Below are 13,992 nucleotides of genomic sequence, written 5' to 3' on the forward strand. Positions count from 1 at the left end.
TCAAACGTTAATTTTTTTTTCAAATTTTTTTCCATTACACTCAAGCAAAAAACATAATTTATGTATTTCTTTCTCTTTGAAAGCCCTCTCCCCATTCCCTCGGAAAAAAAATTCTTCTTTATAATTGTAATCTATGCCGTTTGAAAGGTATTTATATAGAATTTCATTAAAAGATACCCATTTTATTAAGAGATATGAGGAGAAAAAATCGGATCTTGTGAAGTTTCCGAAAGTCCTCTCTCCACCTCCCGATTCGTTGGCGCAAATTTTTGCTTTCATATTAGTTTAATACACATCTTTTTACACTTACAACACTTTTTCTTTGTTTTGGTGGCCGGGTGTTAAAGTAAACATTAACCAATACATGTATTCCGTAACGATTATAATATTTATTTAAAAAAATTTGTTTCCCATAATAGTTTAAGAAAGAGGAAATCTAGTACGGAGTCTTTTTTGGTGCTCATACACTTCAATATTCCTCACTTATCATAAAATGCATTGTCGTCGTCGCCTAAACAATCTTCCCGCCAACGACTTATTTGTGCAATAGACAGTCTCGAAAGTTAATCAAATAATTTTAACTACGAAAGAAAATATCTTGATATTTGTGTTTATCGTTGAATTTTGACGATGAAATTATTCATATATATATATATATATATTTATATATATATTTATTATTCTTTTACTTGTTTCATTCATTGGATTGCGGTCATGCTGTGGCACCGCCTTTAAAGATTTTGGACGAATAAATCGATTCTAATACTTGGTCTCTTTTGCCGGATTGCTAAATTACGGGGACATAAACAAAACAGCACCGGTTACAAAACGGTGTAGGGACGAACAGAAATTATACATGTGAAAAATAGGATAGTTTTCATAGTGGAAACTAAAGTTGTTGAGAATGTTGGAAATTGAAATAGATCTTCCTACAAAAGATGGGGAAAAACTTCCGCCCGCCCCACCCATTTTCTCGGAAATTTGTTTTATTAAAAATTTTTTTTTGCGAAAAAGAATTTTTTTTTTTCGGATACGGAGGTTCTGGAAAATTGCAAAAAGTCGGCATTGTTAAAATTTCCTCCTTTTTCCTCCATCAGATTCTTCAATTTTGACTTTTTCCCCCACCCTTACCCTAACCCTAAAATTCTAAAACCCTAACCCTAACACTAACCCTAACCCTAACTGTAACGCTAACCGTAACTACTGAGATGTTTTGAAATTTTCCGTATATTTAGAAAAAAAAAAAAATTCTTAAAAATAAAAATTTAACAAAGATTTTTTGAATTTTTTTCAGAATCATAATCTCCGTATTTTTCCGCATATTTAAAAAAAAAAAAAAAAATTTGAAAAAAAGTAAAAAATGAAGGAAATGGGGGTGGGAATTTAAAAATACCGATTTTTTACCAGTTTTTTTTTTTTTTTTGCAGATTCGTATTCCCCGTAGCCGAAAAGGTGAGTTTGTATCGAAAAAGAAAAATAAATATTTTTAAAGGGTAGTTTTTTTTTTTGGGGGGGGGGCGGAAGTTTTGCCAAAGATAGAACAGAAAAAAAAAAAAAAAAATAAAACAAAAACGAAACTGTGTTGTGAAGGTGGGAAAAATAATGTTTTATACAATTATTCACTGACACTTGATAGGGTTAAGCATGGCGCCATATTTGAATTCGGTCAGCTTAAAATATTTCATGTTTCGATGCTGCATAGTATTTCAGTGATTTATTTCTGAATGGTGGAGGGTTGAAGTTTTTCCCCTCTTTTCAAACTTTTATTTCTACAGGAAGATCTTTGTGTGCGAGATTCGTGCCCTATTTTCTGCAGAAGATAGGCCTGGAACCAAGTCAACCGAAGAGAGCCATTGAAGGTGATTGTCATGGCAGCTGAAACCAGATCATCGCACTGTTTGACAACCACTGCTGGTTTGTTTACGTCATTGTAACCTAGTATTTCGATAAAAGATTCGGATCTTTTCGGTTTGAACGGCAGTTTTTTCTAGCGGTGTCATATGAAATTGTCACACATAATTATGACCCTAGTATCGATCTATTGCATTTCAATCTATTTTTAGGGTTAGGGGTTGGGGGAAGGGTATCTTTTTTTCTTCACAAATGTAAATAAACCCAATCTGTTTCTTAAACGAGGGACATATTCATACGGCACAGAATGTTGTTTTTTTACCTCAATAGACGTCATTGATTGGTTGAAATTGCAGAAATTGAAGAAAAAAACAACAAATATCTTACAAACTATAGAATTTTCTCAATAAAGCCAAGAGAAAAAGATGTTTTGTAAACACATTCTACCAGTATACGAAGTTTAAAAGTGTTTAGTTACGTGGAAATTATTTTTAAAAACTGCCGTTCAAACCGAAAAGTTCCAAAGATTCTGATAGAATCGCATAACAATTAAAAAAAAAAGAGACTAAACTCTCCAAGGCAGAGCTCTAGCATGGCCGCAGTCCAATGACTGAAACTAGTAAAAAAACAACAACAACAAAAGATAATAAAAATGCCGTTATTTAATTTTCTGGAAAAGGAATATAGTAATTGTGGTGTTCAAATGCCCTTCTTTGGTACTGTGCTTTCGTTGAAGTGAAATTATTTGAACATAAGGTTAAAATTATGATCATGTTGTCTTGATTATCGAACCTGAAACTCCTTATCGATTTTCAGTTTTGTTTTATCCACATCAAAAAACTAACAGGAAAAACAAAATAAAATAATCACCCATAAAAATTGAAGTAGCCATATTCCAGGGGAAACAACTCTAGCATTTCATCATTTTATTACTTGTCAGTAATGTCCCTTTTTCGTAGCAGGGGCAGCAAAATAATATAAAAAACAGTAAAAAATTAATTTCGCTGTTAATTGGTTTAAATTTATTTGGGGGGGATTACACACGAACATTTAAGTACAAAGGAGCATCCGAGACGCAAGACAAAACGTACAAATCTGCACAGACATTAACTCCAAATACTGCACATATACACACTAACATGCACAAATAATACCCTATTGATGTTGTTGAAATTCCCATGAAGGAGCCTTGGATCTAGGTTAGAAACCGGCTCTTTCTCTATTTGCGAGAAATCTTGAAATAAAACCGAATGACTAACGTGCAGACACAGGCGTAGTTGTGTGGTAAAAAGCTTGTTTCAGGGGACTGATGGCTTTTGACGAACAACTGTTGTCAGTGATGGGAAGAGTACAGCTATCAGCTGAATCTATCATCGAGATTGTGCCACCGCCTCTCCTTAACAGGGAAAGGAAGGCTTGTTTTGTCTGCATAGTAGCCATACTGAAAGAAACAGTATGGAAGACGCGTGTGAAAGGTATAGTGACAGGTACCCTTGTCTCTGGTCAGGGGTTGGTTAACTTTTTTAGTTACCACCACGGTAGTAAGATCAGGCTGGAGAAGAAGTGTCTGTCAAAGATGGAAGCCTGTGGCGAGGAAGCTGGGTGCGATTGGTACCAGGTAAGTGAGGTCGGGTCAAGAAGTAAAGTTTCTACCCAGATGGCCGGGTGCCTTTTTCTCAACGCTCCTCATTGCAGAACGCGATGACTTATTCAAAATTTAAAATTTTTATTGCATATTTCATCGATTCATTTTTTTTACATCCGATTGATTTGACATTTTTAAAGCGTAAAAGCTTCTTCGCCCTTTATGTTTGTCTGTCCTTGTTTGCCCCCTCTCTGTAATGCCCGTATGGCGAATCTATATGAAATAAAGAAGCTTGTTTCGGGTTCACATGGTTCCGGCTTCAGTCCCACTGCGTAGTACCTTGTGCGAGTGTCTTCTACTACAGCCTCAGTCTTGTGAGTGCATTCGGTGGATGGAAACTGAAAAAAGCTTGTTGCATATTTATGCATATGTATATATCTATGTGTGTGGGGGTGTTTTGTGTCATTGTTTGTTCCTCCAACCGCCAATCGCTTGGTAACCGGTGTCGGAGTGTTTACACCCCCGTAACTTAGCAGTTCGGCAAAGGAGACCGATAGAATAAGTACCAGGCTTGAAGAAAAAAAAAGTCTTGGGGTCGATTTGTTCAAGTAAAATCCTTCAAGGCGGTGCCCCAGTATGGCAACTGCGTAACGACTGTAACAGTTAAAAGAATAAAAGGTAAAAGAGATACATACACAAATATCTAAGTACCAAAGAGACATGTTCACACACTGTAAGTACAGCTGCAAACACCTACATATATGCACACAACTACCCAACCACATATTTACAAACTGTGTAAACCCTCTTAGCTCAAAAAGGTCTTCTCACTTCGTTAGCGACCGGCTTCAATCCCAAAATGAAGAACTTTGATAAATCTTAAAGAAAATAACACACACAAAGATATTAACATCCGCTGGGCAGTTAATTTCCACAACCGTACACAGTTTCTTTTCTCTATCCCAAATCATTATATCAGGTCTGTTGTGCTTACATTTTATTGAGGTCTTCACTGGGACATTCCGCCAGTATCCTTTTTTTTATTGTGTGGCAATGGCTTCTACCATACTGTCGGTTCTTATTTCTTTGTCCCCGGGATTATCCTTCAGACGGATTTCATTACATAGTGTCCTTGCTACAGCATTATGTCTCATCGGTAGATAATACCGTGATGTCATTTTCTGACAACTGCTTATGATGTGAGTCTGCATCGGTTGTCACATTTTTGTCTTGTCTTGTATGTATGTATGTTAAGGGTACACGTGTCTGTGGAGTGCTCAGCTGCTTGCACGTTAATTTCACGGGGAAGCTGTTCCGTTGATTGTATCAGTTGGGACCCACATCCTCGTAACCGACGGAGTACTCCTACATACATACAACGAAAATACTGGAGGATCAGTTAATTATGGTTTTATTCAACATATTCCCCTCTCAGTTTCACACACTTATTGCAGGGGTCACTACGTTTTTCTAAACCCTGTAAAAAAAAAAAAATACTGGGAAGGTTGGGCCTCCAACCAGGCTTTTCGCAACACCCTTAAAACCAGGAACTTATTAGCACCTACTCGCCTAGGAAACGCTTAATGAAGTTTTAAAAGTACTGAGAAAAGCACTAATGAAGAAAATCACATAAGTTATAAACATACATATATACATACATACATACATGTGAAGGTGCGTGGCTTAGTGGTTAGGGCATTCCGCCCCCGATCGTAAGGTCGTGAGTTCAATTCCTGGCGACGCGTTGCGTCCTTGAGCAAGACACTTTATTTCACATTGCTCCAGTCCACTCGGCTGGTAAAAATGAGTAGTACCTGTATTTCACTATGTCACTCACTATGTCACGCTGAATCTCCCTGAGAACTATGTTAAGGGTACACGTGTCTGTGGAGTGCTCAGCTACTTGCACGTTAATTTCACAAGCAAGCTGTTCCGTTGATTGTATCAGCTGGGAGCCACATCGTCGTAGCCGACGGAGTACTCCTAAATGCATACATACATACATACATTCATACATACACACACACACACACACACACACACACACACCACACACACACACACACAAATGTGACAACCGATACAGACTTACATCATAAGCAGTTGTCAGAAAATGACATCACGGTATTATCTACCGATGAGACATGATGTAGCAAGGACACCCTGTAATGAAATCCGTCCGAAGGATAATCCCGGGGACAAAGAAATAAGAACCGACAGTATGGTAGAAGCCATTTCCACACAATAAAAAAAAGGGTACTGGTGGAATGTTCCAGTGAAGACCTCAATAAAATGTAAGCACAACAGACCTGATATAATGATTTGGGATAGAGAAAAGAAACTGTGTACGGTTGTGGAAATTAACTGCCCAGCGGATGTTAATATAAAGCTGAAGATCAATGAAAAAGAGAACACTAAACTGAACTATTGATAAATCTGCAGTTAATCTATACAGATTACAAGTTCAGGTTTATACCTGTAATTATTGGAGCCCTGAGATATGTAACACACTGCCTAAATACCAGTCTTGAGAAATTAGGCTTCTCAAAACCAGAAAGGAGGAAGCTAATTCGAAGACTACAGATCCAATCCATCACTGGAACTGTAAAAATCTGTAAAACTTTCCAGAAGTTTATCATTTAAATATATATGAGTATGTCTAGATATGTAACTATATGCATGAGAACACATACACACATACATACACTTTTATTATAGCTGCAAAAATCTTCACGAAGTGTTGCTCAGAGTTTCACGTTCCCGTTCATCGGACAGTTATGATGGATACTGATCAATGAATGGTGAAGATTTTTGCAGCTATAATAAACGTATATGTATGTATGTGTGTATTTATATATGTATGTATGTATGTATGTATGTATGTATGTATGTATGTATGTATGTATGTATGTATGTATATATGTATGTATGTATGTGTGTATGCATGCATGCATGTATGTATGAATGAATGAATGTATGTATGTATTCTCATGCATATAGTTACATATCTATATAAGCTCATATATATTTAAATGATAAACTTCTGGAAAGTTTTACAGATTTTTACAGTTCCAGTAAAGAAGCCTAATTTCTCAGTGTGTTATATATCACAGGGCTCCAATAATTACAGGTATAAGCCTGAACTTGTAATCTGGATAGAGTAACTGCCTGCTCTTAAAATTAACGTGCAAGTGGCTGAGTGCTCTACAGACACAAATGCCCCTAACTTAGTTCTCAGGGAGATTCAGCGTGACACAGAATATGACAAGGCTGGCCCCTTTGAAATATAGGTACAACTTATTTTTGCCAGCTGAGTGGACTGGAGCAATGTGAAATAAAGTGTCTTGCTCAAGGAGGGCAACGCGTTGCCGGGAATTGAACTCCCGACCCTGCGATCGTGAGCCGAATGTCCTAAACACTCAGCCACGCGCCTTCTCCCACATAGATTAAGTATTAGGCCCCTTAACCCATAGGGCTCCCGAGAAACCTCTTAGTGTGCCCATACTTTAAGATAACCCTGATGATACCATTGATCTAAGTACTAGGATAGTATTTGGTTTATCTTCCCCACAAAGATAAAAGGTTAAGTCCACTTCAGCAGGCTTTGAACTCGGAACGTAACGAACTGGAAGAAATATTTGCGATGCGATTTGTTCGATGGTTTAACGATTCTCTTAATCTACCGTCTTCATCAAACTAACTAATAAAACAAGAGTGGTGGAAGCACTTCGTCGGTTACGACGATGAGGGTTCCGGTTGATCCGATCAACGGAACAGCTTGCTCGTGAAATTAACGTGTAAGTGGCTGAGCACTCCACAGACACGTGTACCCTTAACGTAGTTCTCGGGGATATTCAGCGTGACACAGAGAGTGACAAGGCCGGCTCCTTGAAATACAGGTACAACAGAAACAGGAAGTAAGAGTGAGAGAAAGTTGTGGTGAAAGAGTACAGCAGGGATCACCACCATCCCTGCCGGAGCCTCGTGTACAAGAGCACTCAGAGAGCGCAAACCTCCGCCAAGGCAACATCAACGTCTTCTCAACGATTAGCCAGAGATGATTTCTAAAATGAGAATATCTGAAATAAATTCGACTGCTCTCACAAATGAGAATACTGAAAATGAACCTGACCGCTCTCAAAAATTAAGCAAAAAGCAAAAAAAAAAACAAAAACAAAAACAAACAAACAAACAAAAAACGGGAAAATAATCTAGAATCTTTGTTCGATACTGGATCGATCTTAAAATCTAATCAGTTCGTGCCAGTCACAAGGTTAAATATCCCTGAAAGCTTCATCCGAATCCATCCAGTGGTTCTTAAGATATCTTGTCCACGGACAAGCAAACACAACTGAAAACAATACCTCCGCCTTAGCGAAGGCGGAGGTAATAGTAATAATAATTATAATAATAATAATTGATATGAGATCACCATGTCGTGCACATATGGTTGTGATGAATGTGCCTGGTGTACCTTTATCAGACGGGTAGTCATGATGGGTATACTGGGCTTCGTATATTTTACCCCAGTGTCACTTTGATGGCATGCACTGCTCTCTCACTCAATAATAATAATAATAATAATAATAATAACAAGAGCACTCAGAGAGCGCAAACCTCCGCCAAAGCAACACCAACGTCTTTCAACGATTAGCCGGAGATGATTTTTAAAATGAGAATATCTGAAATAAACTCGACTGCTCTCAGAAACATTAATACTAAGAATGAACCCGACCATACATACATACATACATACATACATACATACATACATACATACATACATACATACATACATACATACATACATACATACATGCATGCATGCATGTATGTATCTGTGTTTGACGCCACCAACACTTCATAACCGAAGTTGGTTTGTTTATGTTCCTGCAATGTAATCGTTTCCTCAAAAGAGACCAATAGAACAAGGAGCAGACTAAAAAAAAATTACTGGTGGTGATTTGATTGGCTAAAAGAACCTTTGAAAACGGTGCCCAAGCATGGCCGCAGTGTAATGACTGAACAAAATAATGATAAAACATGAAGATATTCTGATAAAAATATCTTGATTATGTATCTGAGCACCAAAAACACCGACCTTACTTTTAATCATCAAAGACATTGGATTTAAATCGTTAACACAATTAAAGGGATCTTTTGTTATGACATTTTACATGTTATTGTTGTATTTTGGGTGGGTCTTACTGCCAACAAGCAAACACACACTGATTATGTTTCACTTCAATTTTATAACCCAATTAGATAATAAATCAGTTGATCAGTTGGTTAATAGATTAGCCTGTTAAAGTCTTTTCGTCACACTCTGTGACTTTGTCAATCACCATATGCCTTTCTCTCAGACAAAACCTGCAGCAGCATGCCATTCAACCGTGTATACACATTTAGTATGACTCAAAGATGGAGATTTTATTTAAATTCCTATTCCGTTCGCCGAGTTTATTTTTATACAGCCCGACCAGCTTACTGCAATATCAGCGAACGTATTATTTTTCTATATATCGAAGCCCGCATGATTTTCGTCTAAGTGGCAAACGGATGCACGGCATTCGAAATCCCTAAGGGGACCGAAAGACATCTGTCGTTCTTGTGAGTCACCGTAACGACACTATTCGCCTCGCTCCGATGTTTATTGTTTGAGGCGATGAATTGGTAGAAACGTTAGCATGCTGGGTAAAATGCTTAGCAGTATTTCGTTTGTCTTCGTGTTCAGAGTTAATTCCGCCGAGGTTGACTTTGCCTTTTATCCGTTCAAGGTCGATAAATTAAGTACCAGTTGCGTACTGGGGGCGATCTAATCGACTGGGCCCCTTCCCCCAAAATTTCGAGCCTTGTGCCTTAGTAGAAAAAGATATTTATTGTTTTGAACATGTCTATGAAGAGATTTCCTCTAAAAAAAAAAATACAACCTCGTCACTTTCAACACTGTATATACATTTAGTGTGATACACAGATAGCGGCTTTATACTTTATAGTATTTTTTAAAGTAAATTCTGTATTCCATATTCTATTTCAGGTTCTGTCATAAACTGGTTTTTAATGGAAGGATTAAAAAATCTGTGCAACAGGCACAAGTTTCAGACACAATTGCTTTCTGGATTGAAACGTTCAGGGATTCGATTATTCGAAAATCTATTATCAAAGTTAGCTTTAATCTCTGCAAAAGAATAGTTGCTATAAAATGTCGGTTGGTTGGTTGGTTGGTTGGTCGATTGGTTTATTGTTTGATTAGTTGATTTCTCCAATCACACTGTAAATCATATAGAGAGAGGAAGAGAGAGGAAGAGAGAGAGAGAGAGAGAGAGAGGGAGGGAGAGGAATAGAGAGTGTATGTGTGTTAACATAAAATGTGCATGATGAGTGCACGTACTAGGCTTGGTGGCACGCAATGAGTAAAAAGTCGCCTTCCTCGCACACAAGATGAGAGAGAAAAAATCAGATAAAGAGAGAGGAGAAGAAGTAGAGGAAGTAAATAACAAAGTATGTGTGGGAGGGGTTATGCAAATGCTAGCTGGCAGAATCGTTAGCACCCCGGGCGAAATGCGTAGCCGTGTTTCGTCTGCCGTTACGTTCTGAGTTCAAATTCCGCCAAGGTCGACTTTGCCTTTCATCCTTTCGGGGTCGATAAATTAAGTACCAGTTACGCACTGGGATCGATGTAATCGACTTAATCCATTTGTCTCTCCTTGTTTGTCCCCTCTGTGTTTAGTCCCTTGTGGTTAGTAAAGAAACAGGTATTTCGTCTGTTGCTACGTTCTGAGTTCAAATTCCGAAGGCGGCGGGCTAGCAGAAACGTTAGCACGCCGGGCGAAATGCTTAGCAGTATTTCGTCTGTCGTTACGTTCTGAGTTCAAATTCCGCCGAGGTCGACTTTGCCTTTCATCCTTTCAGGGTCGATTAAATAAGTACTTAATTCGTTTGTCTTTGTTTGTCCTCTTTGTGTTCAGCCCCTTGTGGGTAGTAAAGAAATAGGTTATGCAAATGTGAAATAAGGATATATTCTCCTATGGCAAAATACAACAGCGATTTGCACATTTACGTTCGAATCTACCGGAATGTATTAAGAATGAATGTATTCGTGGTTTTTTAAATTTTATTCAATAATATCTGAAGGTAACAGTTTCATATTTACAGAGCTAATGTGTTAAAGTCGTTATAAAAGCCATAAAATGTGACAACCGATTCAGACTTTGTGGAGTTCACACTGAAGATATCATTCGCATCATAAGCAGTTGTCAGAAAATGTCATCCTGGTATTATCTACCGATGAGACATGATGTTGCTAGGACACTCTATAATGAAATCCGTCTGAAGGCTAATCCCGAGGACAAAGAAATAAGAACCTACAATATGGTAGAAGCCATGACCACTCATGATAAAAAGGAATGCTGGTGGAATATACCAGTGAAGACTTCAATAAAATGTAAGCACAACAGACCTGATATAATGATCTGAGACAGAGAAGAGAAAGCTGTGTACGATTGTGGAAATTAGCTGCCCGGCTGATGTTAAACCAAAGCTGAAGATCATTGAAAAAGAGAACACCTAAGCTGAACTATTGAGAAATCTGCAGTTATTCTATCCAAATTACAAGTTCAGGTTTATACCTGTAATTATTGGAGCTCTGGGATATGTGACACACTACCTAAACACCAATCTTGAGAAAGTAGAATTCTTGAAACAACAAAGGAAAAAGCCATTTCGAAGACTACAGATCCAATCCATCACTGGAACTGTAAATGTCTGTAAAACTTTTCAGAAGTTTATCATTTAAATATATATGAACATATCTAGATATGCAACTATATGCATGAGAATACATAAATAAAACATACAAATTTGCACATACATACAAAAATACATACATACACACATACATACATTCATACATACATGCATGCATGCATACATACATACATACATACATACATACATACATACATACATACATACAAAAACACCCTGTTGTTGATACTGAAATTCCAATGAAGGAGCTTTGGATCTAGGTTAGAAACCGGCTCTTTCTCTATTGGCAAGAAATCTTGAAATAAACTGAGTAATGACATACATGCACAAATACACACACGCGCGCGCATTCATATATTTATACAGACACAAACATTCACTGATGTTGCGAACAAGCGTCTGACTGAAAGAAAATCCGGTACATGCAATTGAATATTCATTTCATCATTTCGTATAAACAGCAAGAAATTTATAAAAGCTGAATTATGATTATTGTATGTACGGCATACTTCCTGTTATTACTAATATTGGTAAAAATATATACTTCGAAAGTTACCCTTCATCTGAGAAGTAAAGCTCTAATATTGTTCATATCGAAACGTGGAAGGTACATTTTAGCCGTTTAAATACACACAATAATTGTTAAATTTCCATAAACAAAATTTTCGTCTCACTATCAGCAACCTGGTCACTGACAGTTGGGTCGACGAAAATTTTGACACGAATTAATAAATCTATATACATAAATGTGTAATGGTATCTGTCTGTGTGTGTTTTGGAGTTACTGTAACACCCGCCCCATGCCGGCCAACCGATTTTAATGATTTTTAGCACGTAGGTAGATCACATGCCCTGAAGTTCAAATAAGGCCGGAATTTTTCGGAAACTCGATAATGCTTAGTTGGCATCGATTTTTGTGAGTTCAATCGGGCGTTTGAATGGGAATTCCTATAACGATGCAGCTTTTGCATTTTTTGTCCGATTTTGATGAAAATCGATGAATGAGCGAGGCTCATGGCAGTGAGTTGATGTCAGTATATGGCGTTGACAAAAAATCGATAATTGCGCCTGACCAGCGGTTTTATAAAATCAATATCCTTTTTGTGTGCAAATACCCATGGGGATTTTATTTTTGGTCGTAACTTTTATATATTTCATCCGATTTTAACGAAATTTGAGATTTAGGTAAAAATTGTGGTAGGGGAGATGGTAAGGGTTTCAGTTTAATTCCAGAGGAATTGGAAGGATACAAGCGTGTATCAGCTTTTTTCAGAGACTATTCTATCGATTTTGAAGATAAGTTACACGTGATTACAGTGCATATCCATAAGTTGAACGCGGCATGTGGAGTTGACAAAAAAATCGATAATTGTGCGTGAGCAGGGGAATATTCCAAAATTAATAGACATTTTGCGTGCAATTGAACTACACTCTAATCAATCTGGGTATTATCGGGTATCTCTGCTAAAGTACCTCGAACATGACGTCATCCGTAAGATTCAGAAAGAAATTTCATCTAGCAACATTTACAACGGCATAGGCTTATCCTTAACAGAGCATACCCGAGCAACGCCGGGTACAACAGCTAGTATCTAGCGCGAAGTTAAACGGTTTTTGAGTGTTTCTGAATGGCTTAATGTGTCTTTCATGCCCATATTAACCATTCAAAACCAAAAATTGTTAACTTCTCATAAGCGTTTACTTTCTAGTGTCAAAATTTTCGTCGCGCTATCTGAAACCTGGTCACTGACATCAATCAACTTCGCCTCAGCGGCGAGTAACCTGGCCGTAGAATATTTATTGTGAAGTTAACGGTTTTTGTGTGTTTCTGAATGGTTTAATATGTGCCTTTCGTGCTGTAATTGTTTTACTTTCAACAGGCGGTCTCAAATCAACTCGCTTGCTAGACAAATATATCTCTGAATTTCTCATATAACAACCGGCAAATGCTGATGTAGAAAGATTATTTAGCTGTGTGAAGTTTAATAAATCAGATAATTGTAGTCGTTTAGGCATAAAAAATAAAATTGTAAGAGAAGCTCCAAATACAAAAATAAAATGGACAAAAGCAAAATTCAAGAAAAACATGGTGCCGGTCTAATTGTAAATTACCATTTGAAGTTTTAATGAAAATTGGATCAATAGGTAATTAGTTATAAATTATTTGAGAGATTCATCGAAGGAGAATGATACTGAAGCAGAATATTATTGATTAAGGCAATTATTATTTGTGTTAATTTCTTCTTAATCTAATTACAATCAGAGCTTATATATATATATATATATGTGTGTGTGTGTGTGTGTGTGTGTGTGTGTGTGTGTGTGTGTGTGTGTGTGTGTGTGTGTTGTGTGTGTGTGTGTCTGTGTGTCTGTGTGTGTGTCTGTGTGTCTGTGTGTGTGTGCGTGTGTGTGCGCGCGTGTGTCTGTGTGTGTATACATATGCATACATATAAATACACACATATATATATACAAACGTATATATATATACATACTCAAATACACACGCGCACGCGCGTTCAAACACATACACCAACACACACACGCACGTGTTTATATATACATGTGTGTGAACAAACGAACCAAAATAGCACTCAAGACATTTCGTTGGAACTATTTCTTAAACTGTTATGCGTGTGTGTGTATTTGTATGTGTGTGTGTGCGTGAGTGAGTGAGTGTGTGCGAGCGAGTGTGAGTGCGTGTGTGTGTGTGTGTGTGTGTGTGTGTGAGAGAGAAAGGGAGAGAGAGAGAGAGAGGGAGAGAGAGAGTTGATCTGATGAACTAGGTT

The 13,992-nt window shown here is 37.5% G+C and overlaps 1 protein-coding gene across 1 annotated transcript in view; it reads right to left on the reverse strand.

The window, feature by feature from the left end:
• Positions 1 to 9,388, reverse strand: part of LOC115227831 (snRNA-activating protein complex subunit 3) — a 28,196-nt gene extending 18,808 nt beyond the window's left edge. The window contains exon 1 of the mRNA XM_036498757.1: positions 9,384 to 9,388. The gene's annotated coding sequence lies outside the window, so the exon portion shown is untranslated. The remainder of the gene's footprint in view (positions 1 to 9,383) is intronic.
• Between the last annotated feature and the right edge of the window lie 4,604 nt (positions 9,389 to 13,992).

The sequence above is a fragment of the Octopus sinensis genome, unplaced genomic scaffold (assembly GCF_006345805.1).
Source record: "Octopus sinensis unplaced genomic scaffold, ASM634580v1 Contig07321, whole genome shotgun sequence".
Lineage (NCBI taxonomy): Eukaryota > Metazoa > Mollusca > Cephalopoda > Octopoda > Octopodidae > Octopus > Octopus sinensis.